The following is a 20266-nucleotide window of genomic DNA, read 5'->3' as shown; positions in this document are numbered from 1 at the left end:
TAAAAAGCAGTGCCCACAAAATGTGGAGGTGTTGACCATGGTAACCAAGCAGAACTTAGCTATAATTTTTCTCATTTATAAAAAAAAAAAATCAGTGATCTGATTGGTTCCTATAGACAACTCAACTCATTTTTGCCTGCACCAGCTTTCTTTCTTCTTCTTTTTTTTATACATGGAGCCCATCAAGCCTATAGAGTTATCAGCTAGAAATCAAAAAAGTGCATTCTCCCTGTCAGACACTATGAGAAACATTGAAGTATTTTGAAGTTATACTCTATCTTATTTTTAGTATTTCTCCTCCATAGCAAGGGATCCGTTGTATGTAGGTCCCAAATAAAAACAGGAGCTTCTGGGGTCCCAGCAGACACAAGTGGCCATCATACTTTAATATTTATTCATCTTTTACATACATATTAGACATAAATGTTTGTTTTTGCAGCATTTGCTGAGAGCTAGAGAGCTGTCTATACGACCATGCATGAAGGGTTACATTTTATCTGAATGGGGCTGTTATGAAGATAAGCTGGAGGGCTGTCTTGGAAATACAAACTCTTCTTGGCATTTCTTTGAATTTGATAAGAGCAGGGTCAGTATGAGTGGCAAAGGCCTATAGCGCTTGTCTACACCAGCTGGATCTTCACAAACACCTTCCAACATCCAAAAATTAAGTTACCAATGAAAAAAGACTATACTACTCCGGAGGAGCGTAACTGTGATCAAAATTAATATTTAAAGCTAAAACAAGCATTTAGTTAGGGAAATTAACTTGAAGGAGAACTCTCAAGTTGTCTCTTGAGTAGCACACAGCTCTGCAGTCTACTTATCTCTTTGAAGCTTGGGGGGAGGGGAAGGTGCTCTCCTTAAGGTACTGTCACACTTAGCGATGTACCAGCGATCCCGACCAGCGATCGCTGGTGCATCGCTAAGTGGTCGCTAGTGAGCTGCCACACAGGCAGATCTCACTAGCGACATCGCAGGGGACGGGGATCGCTACTTACCTGTCACACCAGGCGATCCTGCGTCCTCCCGCCCGGCTCCACGCGTCGCTCGTCGTCACAGCAGGAAGCGCCGCAGGAAGCAGACGACGAGAAACAGTCCAGCCTGTTCTCGTGCGATCAGCGATAAGCAGCGTGGGAACCGGTCGGAGGTAAGTATCAGACACAGCGATATCGCTATAACGTCACAAGTTATAGCGATATTGCTAGCGATATCTCTTAGTGTGACATGCCCTTTATGTGACAGTTCTGGTTCATTCTGCTACTATATATTAATGGTTTATCAATATGCTAATTATGCAAATTGTCTCTTCAGAGAGGAAGAGGACTAGAACTCTAGTGCCACCTATTGGAGGTAGCAATCCTAAAAGTCATTGTTGACCCTTTAACGAGCCTAGTTACATGACTTAAGATAAAAGCCAAGCCAAAATCTCCATTTGCAGACACTGTGTTTCGGGGTACTGCCCCTCATCAGTGCAAAGTGGGAGATCTGGTTTGGCTGTGAGAGAGGCGTCTGACCGATATCCAAGAAGTATCATTTCTCCTTGGGGAGAATGGTTTATCAGTGTTAGTTCTGAGTTTACATTGTTATCACTATATCTACATACAGCTAAGGAAAGTGAGAGCAGTGATTAGGAGAGCTGCTCTGGCAACTGCCGATGCTGAGTGCGAGGGGATTGTGGTTTTATAGGTTTGATTAGAGCACTGTCTTGAACTAAGGGCCCCGTTACACATATCAATAACCCAGCAATCCCACCAACAATCCGACGTGGATGGGATCGCTGGGACATAGGTGATCGCTGGTGAGCTGTCACATATACAGACCCACCAGAGATCAGGACCAGCGAGCAAGCTGGTTTCCAATGTAAACAGCAGGTATCTAACAGCCGAGCGGCTCTTAGATACCCGCTGTTTACATTGGAAACCAGCGTCGCTGATCTCTGGTCTCGCTGTCACACGCAGCGATGCGCGCTGGCCAGTGGGAGACCAACGATCAAAAAACGGCCCAGGACGTTCCAGCGCGATCAGCGGTACCCGGCAGGGGGGTCGGTCGCTGATCCATGTCACACACAGCGATCTCACTGGCGAAATTGCTGTGGCGTCACAAAATCAGCGATCTCACTGGCGATCTCGATGTGTGTGACGGGGCCTTTAGGGAGGTGAGCAGCTAACTGCTATACATCAATCAATGAGCTGAAGAAAGCCGACTCGTATGTTAGGAGTTAACTCCTCTCTTGGAATGTAAATATTTCCCATACTGCCAGGTTTTGGAGGGCAAGTTCCATGGACAAAAACTGAACAATATGTAAGAGAAAAGAATAAGCTTTTATACTATATACATAGCTATAGATAAGGAGTGGTCTATCCAATACTAATGGTTGGTGAAATGTTACTCATCCTCAGAAATCCCTGATTCCTCATGTGTTATAATGAGTTATTCTAGTTTCCTGAAGAGCTTGTTATTTTCCTTTTTTGACCCAAGGGTTGTATCAGGTATTTAATGCATATTGCCACTTCATCAGATCAGACAGTGGAAGACACTTTAATATACATTTAAATGAAGACTATGTAGCAGATAATTATGTAACCCAATTGTGAGAATAATTTTGGCCATTTTCTCAGGTACCCCAGAAGCTTCCTACTATTTAGCTGGGACAATGCATCATGCACAGCAATAGGCAAAGCCAAAACCCTTGACAGGACCAAGGGGTCATGCAGTCTTGTTGAACTGTTAGATTTTAGGGGTGAAAGTTTCGAGAGAAGAAGCGGAAAAAAAAAAAGAGTCTAAGTGTACTACTGAAGTGAAAAAGAATGGGAAGTGCAGGTTAACAAAATGTTTTGTACAATCTTAAGAGATGTGATGCTATCAATGGAGCTTCTATGTCTGAAATTGTGTAAGAATATAACTGTGCATAAATGAGTTAAGTCACGACAGTCTGATGTAAGGAGATCTTAGTTGGTCAAATGTAGATGTGGAAGCCTCAATGCTAGTGAAGCAATGGACAGCAGTCGCTGTATGTCACTGTATGAATAAACAGCAGGTGTAGTGAGGTGTACTACAGATGTGGAAGCAGCGATGTCACTGTATGAATAGACAGCAGGTGTAGAGAGCTGTACTACAGATGTGGAAGCAGTGATGTCACTGTATGAATAGACAGCAGGTGTAGAGAGGTGTACTACAGATGTGGAAGCAGTGATGTCACTGTATGAATAGACAGCAGGTGTAGAGAGGTGTACTACAGATGTGGAAGCAGTGATGTCACTGTATGAATAGACAGCAGGTGTAGAGAGCTGTACTACAGATGTGGAAGCAGTGATGTCACTGTATGAATAGACAGCAGGTGTAGAGAGGTGTACTACAGATGTGGAAGCAGTGATGTCACTGTATGAATAGACAGCAGGTGTAGAGAGGTGTACTACAGATGTGGAAGCAGTGATGTCACTGTATGAATAGACAGCAGGTGTAGAGAGGTGTACTACAGATGTGGAAGCAGTGATGTCACTGTATGAATACACAGCAGGTGTAGTGAGGTGTACTACAGATGTGGAAGCAGCAATGTCACTGTATGAATAGACAGCAGGTGTAGTGAGGTGTACTACAGATGTGCAAGCAGTGATGTCACTGTATGAATAGACAGCAGGTGTAGAGAGCTGTACTACAGATGTGGAAGCAGTGATGTCACTGTATGAATAGACAGCAGGTGTAGTGAGGTGTACTATAGATGTGGAAGCAGCGATGTCACTGTATGAATAGACAGCAGGTGTAGAGAGGTGTACTACAGATGTGGAAGCAGTGATGTCACTGTATGAATAGACAGCAGGTGTAGAGAGGTGTACTACAGATGTGGAAGCAGTGATGTCACTGTATGAATAGACAGCAGGTGTAGTGAGGTGTACTACAGATGTGGAAGCAGCGATGTCACTGTATGAATAGACAGCAGGTGTAGTGAGGTGTACTACAGATGTGGAAGCATCGATGTCACTGTATGAATAGACAGCAGGTGTAGTGAGGTGTACTACAGATGTGGAAGCAGTGATGTCACTGTATGAATAGACAGCAGGTGTAGTGAGGTGTACTACAGATGTGGAAGCAGTGATGTCACTGTATGAATAGACAGCAGGTGTAGTGAGGTGTACTACAGATGTGGAAGCATCGATGTCACTGTATGAATAGACAGCAGGTGTAGTGAGGTGTACTACAGATGTGGAAGCATCGATGTCACTGTATGAATAGACAGCAGGTGTAGTGAGGTGTACTACAGATGTGGAAGCAGCAATGTCACTGTATGAATAGACAGCAGGTGTAGTGAGGTGTACTACAGATGTGGAAGCAGTGATGTCACTGTATGAATAGACAGCAGGTGTAGAGAGGTGTACTACAGATGTGGAAGCAGAGATGTCACTGTATGAATAGAGAGCAGGTGTAGTGAGGTGTACTACAGATGTGGAAGCAGCGATGTCACTGTATGAATAGACAGCAGGTGTAGTGAGGTGTACTACAGATGTGGAAGCAGCGATGTCACTGTATGAATAGACAGCAGGTGTAGTGAGGTGTACTACAGATGTGGAAGCAGTGATGTCACTGTATGAATAGACAGCAGGTGTAGAGAGGTGTACTACAGATGTGGAAGCAGTGATGTCACTATGAATAGACAGCAGGTGTAGTGAGGTGTACTACAGATGTGGAAGCAGTGATGTCACTGTATGAATAGACAGCAGGTGTAGTGAGGTGTACTACAGATGTGCAAGCAGCGATGTTTCTGTATGAATAGACAGCAGGTGTAGTGAGGTGTACTACAGATGTGGAAGCAGCGATGTCACTGTATGAATAGACAGCAGGTGTAGAGAGGTGTACTACAGATGTGGAAGCAGAGATGTCACTGTATGAATAGACAGCAGCTGTAGTGAGGTGTACTACACATGTGGAAGCAGTGATGTCACTGTATGAATAGACAGCAGGTGTAGAGAGGTGTACTACAGATGTGGAAGCAGTGATGTCACTGTATGAATAGACAGCAGGTGTAGAGAGGTGTACTACAGATGTGGAAGCAGAGATGTCACTGTATGAATAGACAGCAGGTGTAGTGAGGTGTACTACACATGTGGAAGCAGTGATGTCACTGTATGAATAGACAGCAGGTGTAGAGAGGTGTACTACAGATGTGGAAGCAGCGATGTCACTGTATGAATAGACAGCAGGTGTAGAGAGGTGTACTACAGATGTGGAAGCAGTGATGTCACTGTATGAATAGACAGCAGGTGTAGTGAGGTGTACTACAGATGTGAAAGCAGTGATGTCACTGTATGAATAGACAGCAGGTGTAGAGAGGTGTACTACAGATGTGGAAGCAGAAATGTCACTGTATGAATAGACAGCAGGTGTAGTGAGGTGTACTACAGATGTGGAAGCAGTGATGTCACTGTATGAATAGACAGCAGGTGTAGTGAGGTGTACTACAGATGTGAAAGCAGTGATGTCACTGTATGAATAGACAGCAGGTGTAGAGAGGTGTACTACAGATGTGGAAGCAGAAATGTCACTGTATGAATAGACAGCAGGTGTAGTGAGGTGTACTACAGATGTGGAAGCAGTGATGTCACTGTATGAATAGACAGCAGGTGTAGTGAGGTGTACTACACATGTGGAAGCAGTGATGTCACTGTATGAATAGACAGCAGGTGTAGAGAGGTGTACTACAGATGTGGAAGCAGCGATGTCACTGTATGAATAGACAGCAGGTGTAGTGAGGTGTACTACAGATGTGGAAGCAGTGATGTCACTATATGAATAGACAGCAGGTGTAGTGAGGTGTACTACACATGTGGAAGCAGTGATGTCACTGTATGAATAGACAGCAGGTGTAGAGAGGTGTACTACAGATGTGGAAGCAGCGATGTCACTGTATGAATAGACAGCAGGTGTAGAGAGGTGTACTACAGATGTGTAAGCAGCGATGTCACTGTATGAATAGACAGCAGGTGTAGTGAGGTGTACTACAGATGTGGAAGCAATGATGTCACTGTATGAATAGACAGCAGGTGTAGAGAGGTGTACTACAGATGGGGAAGCAGCAATGACACTGTATGAATAGACAGCAGGTGTAGTGAGGTGTACTACAGATGTGGAAGCAGTGATGTCACTGTATGAATAGACAGCAGGTGTAGTGAGGTGTACTACAGATGTGGAAGCAGAGATGTCACTGTATGAATAGACAGCAGGTGTAGTGAGGTGTACTACACATGTGGAAGCAGTGATGTCACTTTATGAATAGACAGCAGGTGTAGAGAGATGTACTACAGATGTGGAAGCAGCGATGTCACTGTATGAATAGACAGCAGGTGTAGTGAGGTGTACTACAGATGTGGAAGCAGTGATGTCACTGTATGAATAGACAGCAGGTGTAGTGAGGTGTACTACAGATGGGGAAGCAGCAATGACACTGTATGAATAGACAGCAGGTGTAGTGAGGTGTACTACAGATGTGGAAGCAGTGATGTCACTGTATGAATAGACAGCAGGTGTAGTGAGGTGTACTACAGATGTGGAAGCAGAGATGTCACTGTATGAATAGACAGCAGGTGTAGTGAGGTGTACTACAGATGTGGAAGCAGTGATGTCACTGTATGAATAGACAGCAGGTGTAGAGAGGTGTACTACAGATGTGGAAGCAGTGATGTCACTGTATGAATAGACAGCAGGTGTAGAGAGATGTACTACAGATGTGGAAGCAGCGATGTCACTGTATGAATAGACAGCAGGTGTAGTGAGGTGTACTACAGATGTGGAAGCAGCGATGTCACTATGAATAGACAGCAGGTGTAGAGAGGTGTACTACAGATGTGGAAGCAGAGATGTCACTGTATGAATAGACAGCAGGTGTAGTGAGGTGTACTACACATGTGGAAGCAGTGATGTCACTGTATGAATAGACAGCAGGTGTAGAGAGGTGTACTACAGATGTGGAAGCAGCGATGTCACTGAATAGACAGCAGGTGTAGAGAGGTGTACTACAGATGTGGAAGCAGCGATGTTTCTGTATGAATAGACAGCAGGTGTAGTGAGGTGTAATACAGATGTGGAAGCAGTGATATCACTGTATGAATAGACAGCAGGTGTAGAGAGGTGTACTACAGATGTGGAAGCAGAGATGTCACTGTATGAATAGACAGCAGGTGTAGTGAGGTGTACTACACATGTGGAAGCAGTGATGTCACTGTATGAATAGACAGCAGGTGTAGAGAGGTGTACTACAGATGTGGAAGCAGCGATGTCACTGTATGAATAGACAGCAGGTGTAGTGAGGTGTACTACAGATGTGGAAGCAGCGATGTCACTGTATGAATAGACAGCAGGTGTAGTGAGGTGTACTACAGATGTGGAAGCAGTGATGTCACTGTATGAATAGACAGCAGGTGTAGAGAGGTGTACTACAGATGTGGAAGCAGAGATGTCACTGTATGAATAGACAGCAGGTGTAGTGAGGTGTACTACAGATGTGGAAGCAGCGATGTCACTGTATGAATAGACAGCAGGTGTAGAGAGGTGTACTACAGATGTGGAAGCAGCGATGTCACTGTATGAATAGACAGCAGGTGTAGAGAGGTGTACTACAGATGTGGAAGCAGAGATGTCACTGTATGAATAGACAGCAGGTGTAGTGAGGTGTACTACAGATGTGGAAGCAGCAATGTCACTGTATGAATAGACAGCAGGTGTAGTGAGGTGTACTACAGATGTGGAAGCAGCGATGTCACTGTATGAATAGACAGCAGGTGTAGTGAGGTGTACTACAGATGTGGAAGCAGTGATGTCACAGTATGAATAGACAGCAGGTGTAGAGAGGTGTACTACAGATGTGGAAGCAGCGATGTCACTGTATGAATAGACAGCAGGTGTAGAGAGGTGTACTACAGATGTGGAAGCAGAGATGTCACTGTATGAATAGACAGCAGGTGTAGTGAGGTGTACTACACATGTGGAGCAGCGATGTCACTGTATGAATAGACAGCAGGTGTAGAGAGGTGTACTACAGATGTGGAAGCAGCGATGTCACTGTATAAATAGACAGCAGGTGTAGAGAGGTGTACTACAGATGTGGAAGCAGCGATGTCACTGTATGAATAGACAGCAGGTGTAGAGAGGTGTACTACAGATGTGGAAGCAGCAATGTTTCTGTATGAATAGACAGCAGATGTAGTGAGGTGTACTACAGATGTGGAAGCAGTGATGTCACAGTATGAATAGACAGCAGGTGTAGAGAGGTGTACTACAGATGTGGAAGCAGCGATGTCACTGTATGAATAGACAGCAGATGTAGAGAGGTGTACTACAGATGTGGAAGCAGCGATGTCACTGTATGAATAGACAGCAGGTGTAGTGAGGTGTACTACAGATTTGGAAGCAGTGATGTCACTGTATGAATAGACAGCAGGTGTAGTGAGGTGTACTACAGATGTGGAAGCAGTGATGTCACTGTATGAATAGACAGCAGGTGTAGAGAGGTGTACTACAGATGTGGAAGCAGAGATGTCACTGTATGAATAGACAGCAGGTGTAGTGAGGTGTACTACAGATGTGGAAGCAGCGATGTCACTGTATGAATAGACAGCAGGTGTAGAGAGGTGTACTACAGATGTGGAAGCAGCGATGTCACTGTATGAATAGACAGCAGGTGTAGTGAGGTGTACTACAGATGTGGAAGCAGTGATGTCACTGTATGAATAGACAGCAGGTGTAGAGAGGTGTACTACAGATGTGGAAGCAGCAATGTTTCTGTATGAATAGACAGCAGGTGTAGTGAGGTGTACTACAGATGTGGAAGCAGTGATGTCACTGTATGAATAGACAGCAGGTGTACTGAGGTGTACTACAGATGTGGAAGCAGCGATCTCACTGTATGAATAGACAGCAGGTGTAGAGAGGTGTACTACAGATGTGGAAGCAGCGATGTCACTGTATGAATAGACAGCAGGTGTAGTGAGGTGTACTACAGATGTGGAAGCAGTGATGTCACTGTATGAATAGACAGCAGGTGTAGTGAGGTGTACTACAGATGTGGAAGCAGTGATGTCACTATGAATAGACAGCAGGTGTAGAGAGGTGTACTACAGATGTGGAAGCAGTGATGTCACTGTATGAATAGACAGCAGGTGTAGAGAGGTGTACTACAGATGTGGAAGCAGCGATGTTTCTGTATGAATAGACAGCAGGTGTAGTGAGGTGTACTACAGATGTGGAAACAGTGATGTCACTGAATAGACAGCAGGTGTAGAGAGGTGTACTACAGATGTGGAAGCAGTGATGTCACTGTATGAATGGACAGCAGGTGTAGTGAGGTGTACTACAGATGTGGAAGCAGTGATGTCACTTTATGAATAGACAGCAGGTGTATTGAGGTGTACTACAGATGTGGAAGCAGCAATGTCACTGTATGAATAGACAGCAGGTGTAGAGAGGTGTACTACAGATGTGGAAGCAATGATGTCACTGAATGAATAGACAGCAGGTGTAGAGAGGTGTACTACAGATGTGGAAGCAGTGATGTCACTATGAATAGGCAGCAGGTGTAGAGAGGTGTACTACAGATGTGGAAGCAGTGATGTCACTGTATGAATAGACAGCAGGTGTAGTGAGGTGTACTACAGATGTGGAAGCAGCGATGTTACTGTATGAATAGACAGCAGGTGTAGATAGGTGTACTACAGATGTGGAAGCAGCGATGTTACTGTATGAATAGACAGCAGGTGTAGAGAGGTGTACTACAGATGTGGAAGCAGCGATGTTACTGTATGAATAGACAGCAGGTGTAGAGAGGTGTACTACAGATGTGGAAGCAGCGATGTCACTGTATGAATAGACAGCAGGTGTAGTGAGGTGTACTACAGATGTGGAAGCAATGATGTCACTGAATGAATAGACAGCAGGTGTAGAGAGGTGTACTACAGATGTGGAAGCAGTGATGTCACTAGAATAGGCAGCAGGTGTAGAGAGGTGTACTACAGATGTGGAAGCAGTGATGTCACTGTATGAATAGACAGCAGGTGTAGTGAGGTGTACTACAGATGTGGAAGCAGTGATATCACTGTATGAATAGACAGCAGGTGTAGTGAGATGTACTACAGATGTGGAAGCAGTGATGTCACTGTATGAATAGACAGCAGGTGTAGTGAGGTGTACTACAGATGTAGAAGCAGTGATGTCAATGTTTGAATAGACAGCAGGTGTAGAGAGGTGTACTACAGATGTGGAAGCAGCGATGTTACTGTATGAATAGACAGCAGGTGTAGAGAGGTGTACTACAGATGTGGAAGCAGCGATGTCACTGTATGAATAGACAGCAGGTGTAGAGAGGTGTACTACAGATGTGGAAGGAATGATGTCACTGTATGAATAGACAGCAGGTGTAGAGAGGTGTACTACAGATGTGGAAGCAGCGATGTTACTGTATGAATAGACAGCAGGTGTAGAGAGGTGTACTACAGATGTGGAAGCAGCGATGTCACTGTACGAATAGACAGCAGGTGTAGAGAGGTGTACTACAGATGTGGAAGCAGCGATGTCACTGTATGAATAGACAGCAGGTGTAGAGAGGTGTACTACAGATGTGGAAGCAGTGATGTCACTGTATGAATAGACAGCAGGTGTAGAGAGGTGTACTACAGATGTGGAAGCAGCGATGTCACTGTATGAATAGACAGCAGGTGTAGAGAGGTGTACTACAGATGTGGAAGCAGCGATGTCACTGTATGAATAGACAGCAGGTGTAGAGAGGTGTACTACAGATGTGGAAGCAGTGATGTCACTGTATGAATGGACAGCAGGTGTAGTGAGGTGTACTACAGATGTGGAAGCAATGATGTCATTGTATGAATAGACAGCAGGTGTAGAGAGGTGTACTACAGATGTGGAAGCAGTGATGTCACTGTATGAATGGACAGCAGGTGTAGGGAGGTGTACTACAGATGTGGAAGCAGCGATGTTACTGTATGAATAGACAGCAGGTGTAGAGAGGTGTACTACAGATGTGGAAGCAGTGATGTCACTGTATGAATGGACAGCAGGTGTAGGGAGGTGTACTACAGATGTGGAAGCAATGATGTCACTGTATGAATAGACAGCAGGTGTAGTGAGGTGTACTACAGATGTGGAAGCAGTGATGTTACTGTATGAATAGACAGCAGGTGTAGAGAGGTGTACTACAGATGTGGAAGCAATGATGTCACTGAATGAATAGACAGCAGGTGTAGAGAGGTGTACTACAGATGTGGAAGCAGCGATGTCACTGTATGAATAGACAGCAGGTGTAGTGAGGTGTACTACAGATGTGGAAGCAGCGATGTTACTGTATAAATAGACAGCAGGTGTAGAGAGGTGTACTACAGATGTGGAAGCAATGATGTCACTGTATGAATAGACAGCAGGTGTAGAGAGGTGTACTACAGATGTGGAAGCAATGATGTCACTGAATGAATAGACAGCAGGTGTAGAGAGGTGTACTACAGATGTGGAAGCAGTGACGTCACTATGAATAGGCAGCAGGTGTAGTGAGGTGTAATACAGATGTGGAAGCAATGATGTCACTGTATGAATAGACAGCAGGTGTAGAGAGGTGTACTACAGATGTGGAAGCAATGATGTCACTGAATGAATAGACAGCAGGTGTATTGAGGTGTACTACAGATGTGGAAGCAGCGATGATACTGTATGAATAGACAGCAGGTGTAGAGAGGTGTACTACAGATGTGGAAGCAATGATGTCACTGAATAAATAGACAGCAGGTGTAGAGAGGTGTACTACAGATGTGGAAGCAGTGATGTCACTATGAATAGGCAGCAGGTGTAGTGAGGTGTACTACAGATGTGGAAGCAGTGATGTCACTATGAATAGACAGCAGGTGTAGAGGTGTGCTACAGATGTGGAAGCAGCGATGTCACTGTATGAATAGACAGCAGGTGTAGAGAGGTGTACTACAGATGTGGAAGCAGCGATGTCACTGTATGAATAGACAGCAGGTGTAGAGAGGTGTACTACAGATGTGGAAGCAGCGATGTCACTGTATGAATAGACAGCAGGTGTAGAGAGGTGTACTACAGATGTGGAAGCAGTGATGTCACTGTATGAATAGACAGCAGGTGTAGTGAGGTGTACTACAGATGTGGAAGCAGCGATGTCACTGTATGAATAGACAGCAGGTGTAGAGAGGTGTACTACAGATGTGGAAGCAGCGATGTCACTGTATGAATAGACAGCAGGTGTATTGAGGTGTACTACAGATGTGGAAGCAGCGATGTCACTGTATGAATAGACAGCAGGTGTAGAGAGGTGTACTACAGATGTGGAAGCAGCGATGTCACTGTATGAATAGACAGCAGGTGTAGAGAGGTGTACTACAGATGTGGAAGCAGCGATGTCACTGTATGAATAGACAGCAGGTGTAGTGAGGTGTACTACAGATGTGGAAGCAGCGATGTCACTGTATGAATAGACAGCAGGTGTAGAGAGGTGTACTACAGATGTGGAAGCAGCGATGTCACTGTATGAATAGACAGCAGGTGTATTGAGGTGTACTACAGATGTGGAAGCAGCGATGTCACTGTATGAATAGACAGCAGGTGTAGAGAGGTGTACTACAGATGTGGAAGCAGCGATGTTACTGTATGAATAGACAGCAGGTGTAGAGAGGTGTACTACAGATGTGGAAGCAGCGATGTCACTGTATGAATAGACAGCAGGTGTAGAGAGGTGTACTACAGATGTGGAAGCAGCGATGTCACTGTATGAATAGACAGCAGGTGTAGAGAGGTGTACTACAGATGTGGAAGCAGCGATGTCACTGTATGAATAGACAGCAGGTGTAGAGAGGTGTACTACAGATGTGGAAGCAGCGATGTCACTGTATGAATAGACAGCAGGTGTATTGAGGTGTACTACAGATGTGGAAGCAGCGATGTCACTGTATGAATAGACAGCAGGTGTAGAGAGGTGTACTACAGATGTGGAAGCAGCGATGTTACTGTATGAATAGACAGCAGGTGTAGAGAGGTGTACTACAGATGTGGAAGCAGCGATGTCACTGTATGAATAGACAGCAGGTGTAGAGAGGTGTACTACAGATGTGGAAGCAGCGATGTCACTGTATGAATAGACAGCAGGTGTAGAGGTGTGCTACAGATGTGGAAGCAGCGATGTCACTGTATGAATAGACAGCAGGTGTAGAGAGGTGTACTACAGATGTGGAAGCAGCGATGTCACTGTATGAATAAACAGCAGGTGTAGAGAGGTGTACTACAGATGTGGAAGCAGCGATGTCACTGTATGAATAGACAGCAGGTGTAGAGAGGTGTACTACAGATGTGGAAGCAGTGATGTCACTGTATGAATAGACAGCAGGTGTAGTGAGGTGTACTACAGATGTGGAAGCAGCGATGTCACTGTATGAATAGACAGCAGGTGTAGAGAGGTGTACTACAGATGTGGAAGCAGCGATGTCACTGTATGAATAGACAGCAGGTGTATTGAGGTGTACTACAGATGTGGAAGCAGCGATGTCACTGTATGAATAGACAGCAGGTGTAGAGAGGTGTACTACAGATGTGGAAGCAGCGATGTCACTGTATGAATAGACAGCAGGTGTAGAGAGGTGTACTACAGATGTGGAAGCAGCGATGTCACTGTATGAATAGACAGCAGGTGTAGTGAGGTGTACTACAGATGTGGAAGCAGCGATGTCACTGTATGAATAGACAGCAGGTGTAGAGAGGTGTACTACAGATGTGGAAGCAGCGATGTCACTGTATGAATAGACAGCAGGTGTATTGAGGTGTACTACAGATGTGGAAGCAGCGATGTCACTGTATGAATAGACAGCAGGTGTAGAGAGGTGTACTACAGATGTGGAAGCAGCGATGTTACTGTATGAATAGACAGCAGGTGTAGAGAGGTGTACTACAGATGTGGAAGCAGCGATGTCACTGTATGAATAGACAGCAGGTGTAGAGAGGTGTACTACAGATGTGGAAGCAGCGATGTCACTGTATGAATAGACAGCAGGTGTAGAGAGGTGTACTACAGATGTGGAAGCAGCGATGTCACTGTATGAATAGACAGCAGGTGTAGAGAGGTGTACTACAGATGTGGAAGCAGCGATGTCACTGTATGAATAGACAGCAGGTGTATTGAGGTGTACTACAGATGTGGAAGCAGCGATGTCACTGTATGAATAGACAGCAGGTGTAGAGAGGTGTACTACAGATGTGGAAGCAGCGATGTTACTGTATGAATAGACAGCAGGTGTAGAGAGGTGTACTACAGATGTGGAAGCAGCGATGTCACTGTATGAATAGACAGCAGGTGTAGAGAGGTGTACTACAGATGTGGAAGCAGCGATGTCACTGTATGAATAGACAGCAGGTGTAGAGAGGTGTACTACAGATGTGGAAGCAGCGATGTCACTGTATGAATAGACAGCAGGTGTAGAGAGGTGTACTACAGATGTGGAAGCAGCGATGTCACTGTATGAATAGACAGCAGGTGTAGAGAGGTGTACTACAGATGTGGAAGCAGCGATGTCACTGTATGAATAGACAGCAGGTGTAGAGAGGTGTACTACAGATGTGGAAGCAGCGATGTCACTGTATGAATAGACAGCAGGTGTAGAGAGGTGTACTACAGATGTGGAAGCAGCGATATCACTGTATGACTAGACAGCAGGTGTAGTGAGGTGTACTACAGATGTGGAAGCAGCGATGTCACTGTATGAATAGTCAGCAGGTGTAGAGGTGTACTACAGATGTGGAAGCAGCGATGTCTGTATGAATAGACAGCAGGTGGAGAGAGGTGTACTACAGATGTGGAAGCAACGATGTCACTGTATGAATATACAGCAGGTGTAGAGAGGTGTACTACAGATGTGGAAGCAGCGATGTCACTGTATGAATAGACAGCAGGTGTAGAGAGGTATACTACAGATGTGGAAGCAGCGATATCACTGTATGACTCGACAGCAGGTGTAGTGAGGTGTACTACAAATGTGGAAGCAGCGATGTCACTGTATGAATAGACAGCAGGTGTAGAGGTGTACTACAGATGTGGAAGCAGCGATGTCTGCATGAATAGACAGCAGGTGTAGAGAGGTGTACTACAGATGTGGAAGCAGTGATGTCACTGAATAGACAGCAGGTGTAGAGAGGTGTACTACAGATGTGGAAGCAGCGATGTCACTGTATGAATAGACAGCAGGTGTAGAGAGGTGTACTACAGATGTGGAAGCAGGGATGTCACTGTATGAATAGACAGCATGTGTAGTGAGGTGTACTACAGATGTGGAAGCAGTGATGTCACTGTATGAATAGACAGCAGGTGTAGAGAGGTGTACTACAGATGTGGAAGCAGTGATGTCACTGTATGAATAGACAGCAGGTGTAGTGAGGTGTACTACAGATGTGGAAGCAGTGATGTCACTGTATGAATAGACAGCAGGTGTAGTGAGGTGTACTACAGATGTGGAAGCAGCGATGTCACTGTATGAATAGACAGCAGGTGTAGTGAGGTGTACTACAGATGTGGAAGCAGCGATGTTACTGTATGAATAGACAGCAGGTGTAGAGAGGTGTACTACAGATGTGGAAGCAATGATGTCACTGTAAGAATAGACAGCAGGTGTAGAGAGGTGTACTACAGATGTGGAAGCAGCGATGTCACTGTATGAATAGACAGCAGGTGTAGTGAGGTGTACTACAGATGTGGAAGCAATTATGTCACTGTATGAATAGACAGCAGGTGTAGTGAGGTGTACTACAGATGTGGAAGCGGCGATGTCACTGTATGAATAGACAGCAGGTGTAGTGAGGTGTACTACAGATGTGGAAGCAGCGATATCACTGTATGAATAGACAGCAGGTGTAGTGAGGTGTACTACAGATGTGGAAGCAGCGATGTCACTGTATGAATACACAGCAGGTGTAGTGAGGTGTACTACAGATGTGGAAGCAGCGATGTCACTGTATGAATAGACAGCAGGTGTAGTGAGGTGTACTACAGATGTGGAAGCAATGATGTCACTGTATGAATAGACAGCAGGTGTAGTGAGGTGTACTACAGATGTGGAAGCAGCGATGTCACTGTATGAATAGACAGCAGGTGTAGTGAGGTGTACTACAGATGTGGAAGCAGCGATGTCACTGTATGAATAGACAGCAGGTGTAGTGAGGTGTACTACAGATGTGGAAGCAGCGATGTCACTGTATGAATAGACAGCAGGTGTAGTGAGGTGTACTACAGATGTGGAAGCGGTGATGTCACTGTATGAATAGACAGCAGGTGTAGTGAGGTGTACTACAGATGTGGAAGCAATGATGTCACTATGAATAGACAGCAGGTGTAGAGAGGTGTACTACAAATGTGGAAGCAGCGATGTCACTGTATGAATAGACAGCAGGTGTAGCGAGGTGTACTACAGATGTGGAAGCAGCGATGTCACTGTATGAATAGACAGCAGGTGTAGTGAGGTGTACTACAGATGTGGAAGCAGCGATGTCACTGTATGAATAGACAGCAGGTGTAGTGAGGTGTACTACAGATGTGGAAGCAGCGATGTCACTGTATGAATAGACAGCAGGTGAAGTGAGGTGTACTACAGATGTGGAAGCAGCGATGTCACTGTATGAATAGACAGCAGGTGTAGTGAGGTGTACTACAGATGTGGAAGGAATGATGTTTCACTGTATGAATAGACAGCAGGTGTAGAGAGGTGTACTACAGATGGGGAAGCAGCAATGTCACTGTATGAATAGACAGCAGGTGTAGCGAGGTGTACTACAGATGTGGAAGCAGTGATGTCACTGCATGAATAGGCAGCAGGTGTAGTGAGGTGTACTACAGATGTGGAAGCAGCGATGTCACTGTATGAATAGACAGCAGGTGTAGAGAGGTGTACTACAGATGTGGAAGCAGCGATGTCACTGTATGAATAGACACCAGGTGTAGTGAGGTGTACTACAGATGTGGAAGCAGCGATGTCACTGTATGAATAGACAGCAGGTGTAGTGAGGTGTACTACAGATGTGGAAGCAGCGATGTCACTGTATGAATAGACAGCAGGTGTAGAGAGGTGTACTACAGATGTGGAAGCAGCGATGTCAGTGTATGAATAGACAGCAGGTGTATAGAGGTGTACTACAGATGTGGAAGCAGCAATGTCACTGTATGAATAGACAGCAGGTGTAGAGAGGTGTACTACAGATGTGGAAGCAGTGATGTCACTGAATAGACAGCAGGTGTAGAGAGGTGTTATACAGATATGGAAGCAGCGATGTCACTGTATGAATAGACAGCAGGTGTAGAGAGGTGTACTACAGATGTGGAAGCAGTGATGTCACTGTATGAATAGACAGCAGGTGTAGTGAGGTGTACTACAGATGTGGAAGCAGTGATGTCACTGAATAGACAGCAGGTGTAGTGAGGTGTACTACAGATGTGGAAGCAGCGATGTCACTGTATGAATAGACAGCAGGTGTAGAGAGGTGTACTACAGATGTGGAAGCAGTGATGTTTCTGTATGAATAGACAGCAGGTGTAGAGAGTTGTACTACAGATGTGGAAGCAGCGTTGTTACTGTATGAATAGACAGCAGGTGTAGAGAGGTGTACTACAGATGTGGAAGCAATGATGTCACTGTAAGAATAGACAGCAGGTGTAGTGAGGTGTGCTACAGATGTGGAAGCAATGATGTCACTATGAATAGACAGCAGGTGTAGTGAGGTGTACTACAGATGTGGAAGCAATGATGTCACTGTATGAATAGACAGCAGGTGTAGTGAGGTGTACTACAGATGTGGAAGCAATGATGTCACTGTATGAATAGATAGCAGGTGTAGAGAGGTGTACTACAGATGGGGAAGCAGCAATGTCACTGTATGAATAGAGAGCAGGTATAGTGAGGTGTACTACAGATGTGGAAGCAGCGATGTCACTGTATGAATAGACAGCAGGTGTAGAGAGGTGTACTACAGATGTGGAAGCAGCGATGTCACTGTATGAATAGACAGCAGGTGTAGAGAGGTGTACTACAGATATGTAAGCAGCGATGTCACTGTATGAATAGACAGCAGGTGTAGAGAGGTGTACAACAGATGTGGAAGCAGCGATGTCACTGTATGAATAGACAGCAGGTGTAGTGAGGTGTACTACAGATGTGGAAGCAGCGATATCACTGTATGAATAGACAGCAGGTGTAGTGAGGTGTACTACAGATGTGGAAGCAGCGATATCACTGTATGAATAGACAGCAGGTGTAGTGAGGTGTACTACAGATGTGGAAGCAGCGATGTCACTGTATGAATAGACAGCAGGTGTAGTGAGGTGTACTACAGATGTGGAAGCAGCGATGTCACTGTATGAATAGACAGCAGGTGTAGTGAGGTGTACTACAGATGTGGAAGCAGCCATGTCACTTGATGAATAGACAGCAGGTGTAGTGAGGTGTACTACAGATGTGGAAGCAGCGATGTCACTGTATGAATACACAGCAGGTGTAGTGAGGTGTACTACAGATGTGGAAGCAGCGATGTCACTGTATGAATAGACAGCAGGTGTAGTGAGGTGTACTACAGATGTGGAAGCAGCGATGTTACTGTATGAATAGACAGCAGGTGTAGTGAGGTGTACTACAGATGTGGAAGCAATGAAGTCACTGTATGAATAGACAGCAGGTGTAGAGAGGTGTACTACAGATGTGGAAGCAATGATGTCACTGTATGAATAGACAGCAGGTGTAGAGAGGTGTACTACAGATGTGGAAGCAATGATGTTACTGTATGAATAGACAGCAGGTGTAGTGAGGTGTACTACAGATGTGGAAGCAGCGATGTCACTGTATGAATAGACAGCAGGTGTAGAGAGGTGTACTACAGATGTGGAAGCAATGATGTCACTGTATGAATAGACAGCAGGTGTAGAGAGGTGTACTACAGATGTGGAAGCAGCGATGTCACTGTATGAATAGACAGCAGGTGTAGTGAGGTGTACTACAGATGTAGAAGCAATGATGTCACTGTATGAATAGACAGCAGGTGTAGTGAGGTGTACTACAGATGGGGAAGCAGCAATGTCACTGTATGAATAGACAGCAGGTGTAGTGAGGTGTACTACAGATGTGGAAGCAGTGATGTCACTGTATGAATAGACAGCAGGTGTAGAGAGTTGTACTACAGATTTGGAAGCAGCGATGTCACTGTATGAATAGACAGCAGGTGTAGTGAGGTGTACTACAGATGTGGAAGCAGCGATATTACTGTATGAATAGACAGCAGGTGTAGTGAGGTGTACTACAGATGTGGAAGCAGCGATGTTACTGTATGAATAGACAGCAGGTGTAGTGAGGTGTACTACAGATGTGGAAGCTATGATGTCACTGTATGAATAGACAGCAGGTGTAGAGAGGTGTACTACAGATGTCGAAGCAATGATGTCACTGTATGAATAGACAGCAGGTGTAGTGAGGTGTACTACAGATGTGGAAGCAGTGATGTCACTGTATGAATAGACAGCAGGTGTAGTGAGGTGTACTACAGATGTGGAAGCAGTGATGTCACTGTATGAATAGACAGCAGGTGTAGAGAGGTGTACTACAGATGTGGAAGCAGTGATGTCACTGTATGAATAGACAGCAGGTGTAGTGAGGTGTACTACAGATGTGGAAGCAGTGATGTCACTGTATGAATAGACAGCAGGTGTAGAGAGGTGTACTACAGATGTGGAAGCAATGATGTCACTGTATGAATAGACAGCAGGTGTAGTGAGGTGTACTACAGATGTGGAAGCAGCAATGTCACTGTATGAATAGACAGCAGGTGTAGAGAGTTGTACTACAGATTTGGAAGCAGCGATGTCACTGTATGAATAGACAGCAGGTGTAGAGAGGTGTACTACAGATGTGGAAGCAGCGATGTTACTGTATGAATAGACAGCAGGTGTAGTGAGGTGTACTACAGATGTGGAAGCAGCGATGTCACTGTATGAATAGACAGCAGGTGTAGTGAGGTGTACTACAGATGTGGAAGCAGCGATGTTACTGTATGAATAGACAGCAGGTGTAGTGAGGTGTACTACAGATGTGGAAGCAGCGATGTTACTGTATGAATAGACAGCAGGTGTAGTGAGGTGTACTACAGATGTGGAAGCAGCGATGTCACTGTATGAATAGACAGCAGGTGTAGAGAGGTGTACTACAGATGTGGAAGCAGTGATGTCACTGTATGAATAGACAGCAGG

At 45.1% G+C, this 20266-nt stretch overlaps 1 protein-coding gene across 6 annotated transcripts in view; it reads right to left on the bottom strand.

The window, feature by feature from the left end:
• The window catches only part of CACNA1A (calcium voltage-gated channel subunit alpha1 A), a 469601-nt gene that overhangs the window by 134318 nt on the left and 315017 nt on the right, over window positions 1-20266 (bottom strand). The window lies entirely within an intron of this gene.

This window comes from Dendrobates tinctorius, unplaced genomic scaffold, assembly GCF_039654945.1.
Source record: "Dendrobates tinctorius isolate UK_male_01 unplaced genomic scaffold, ASM3965494v1 ptg000099l, whole genome shotgun sequence".
Taxonomy (NCBI): Eukaryota; Metazoa; Chordata; class Amphibia; order Anura; family Dendrobatidae; genus Dendrobates; species Dendrobates tinctorius.
The sequence above is the reverse complement of the archived record's forward strand: the minus strand, read 5'-3'. Positions and strand labels throughout refer to the sequence as shown.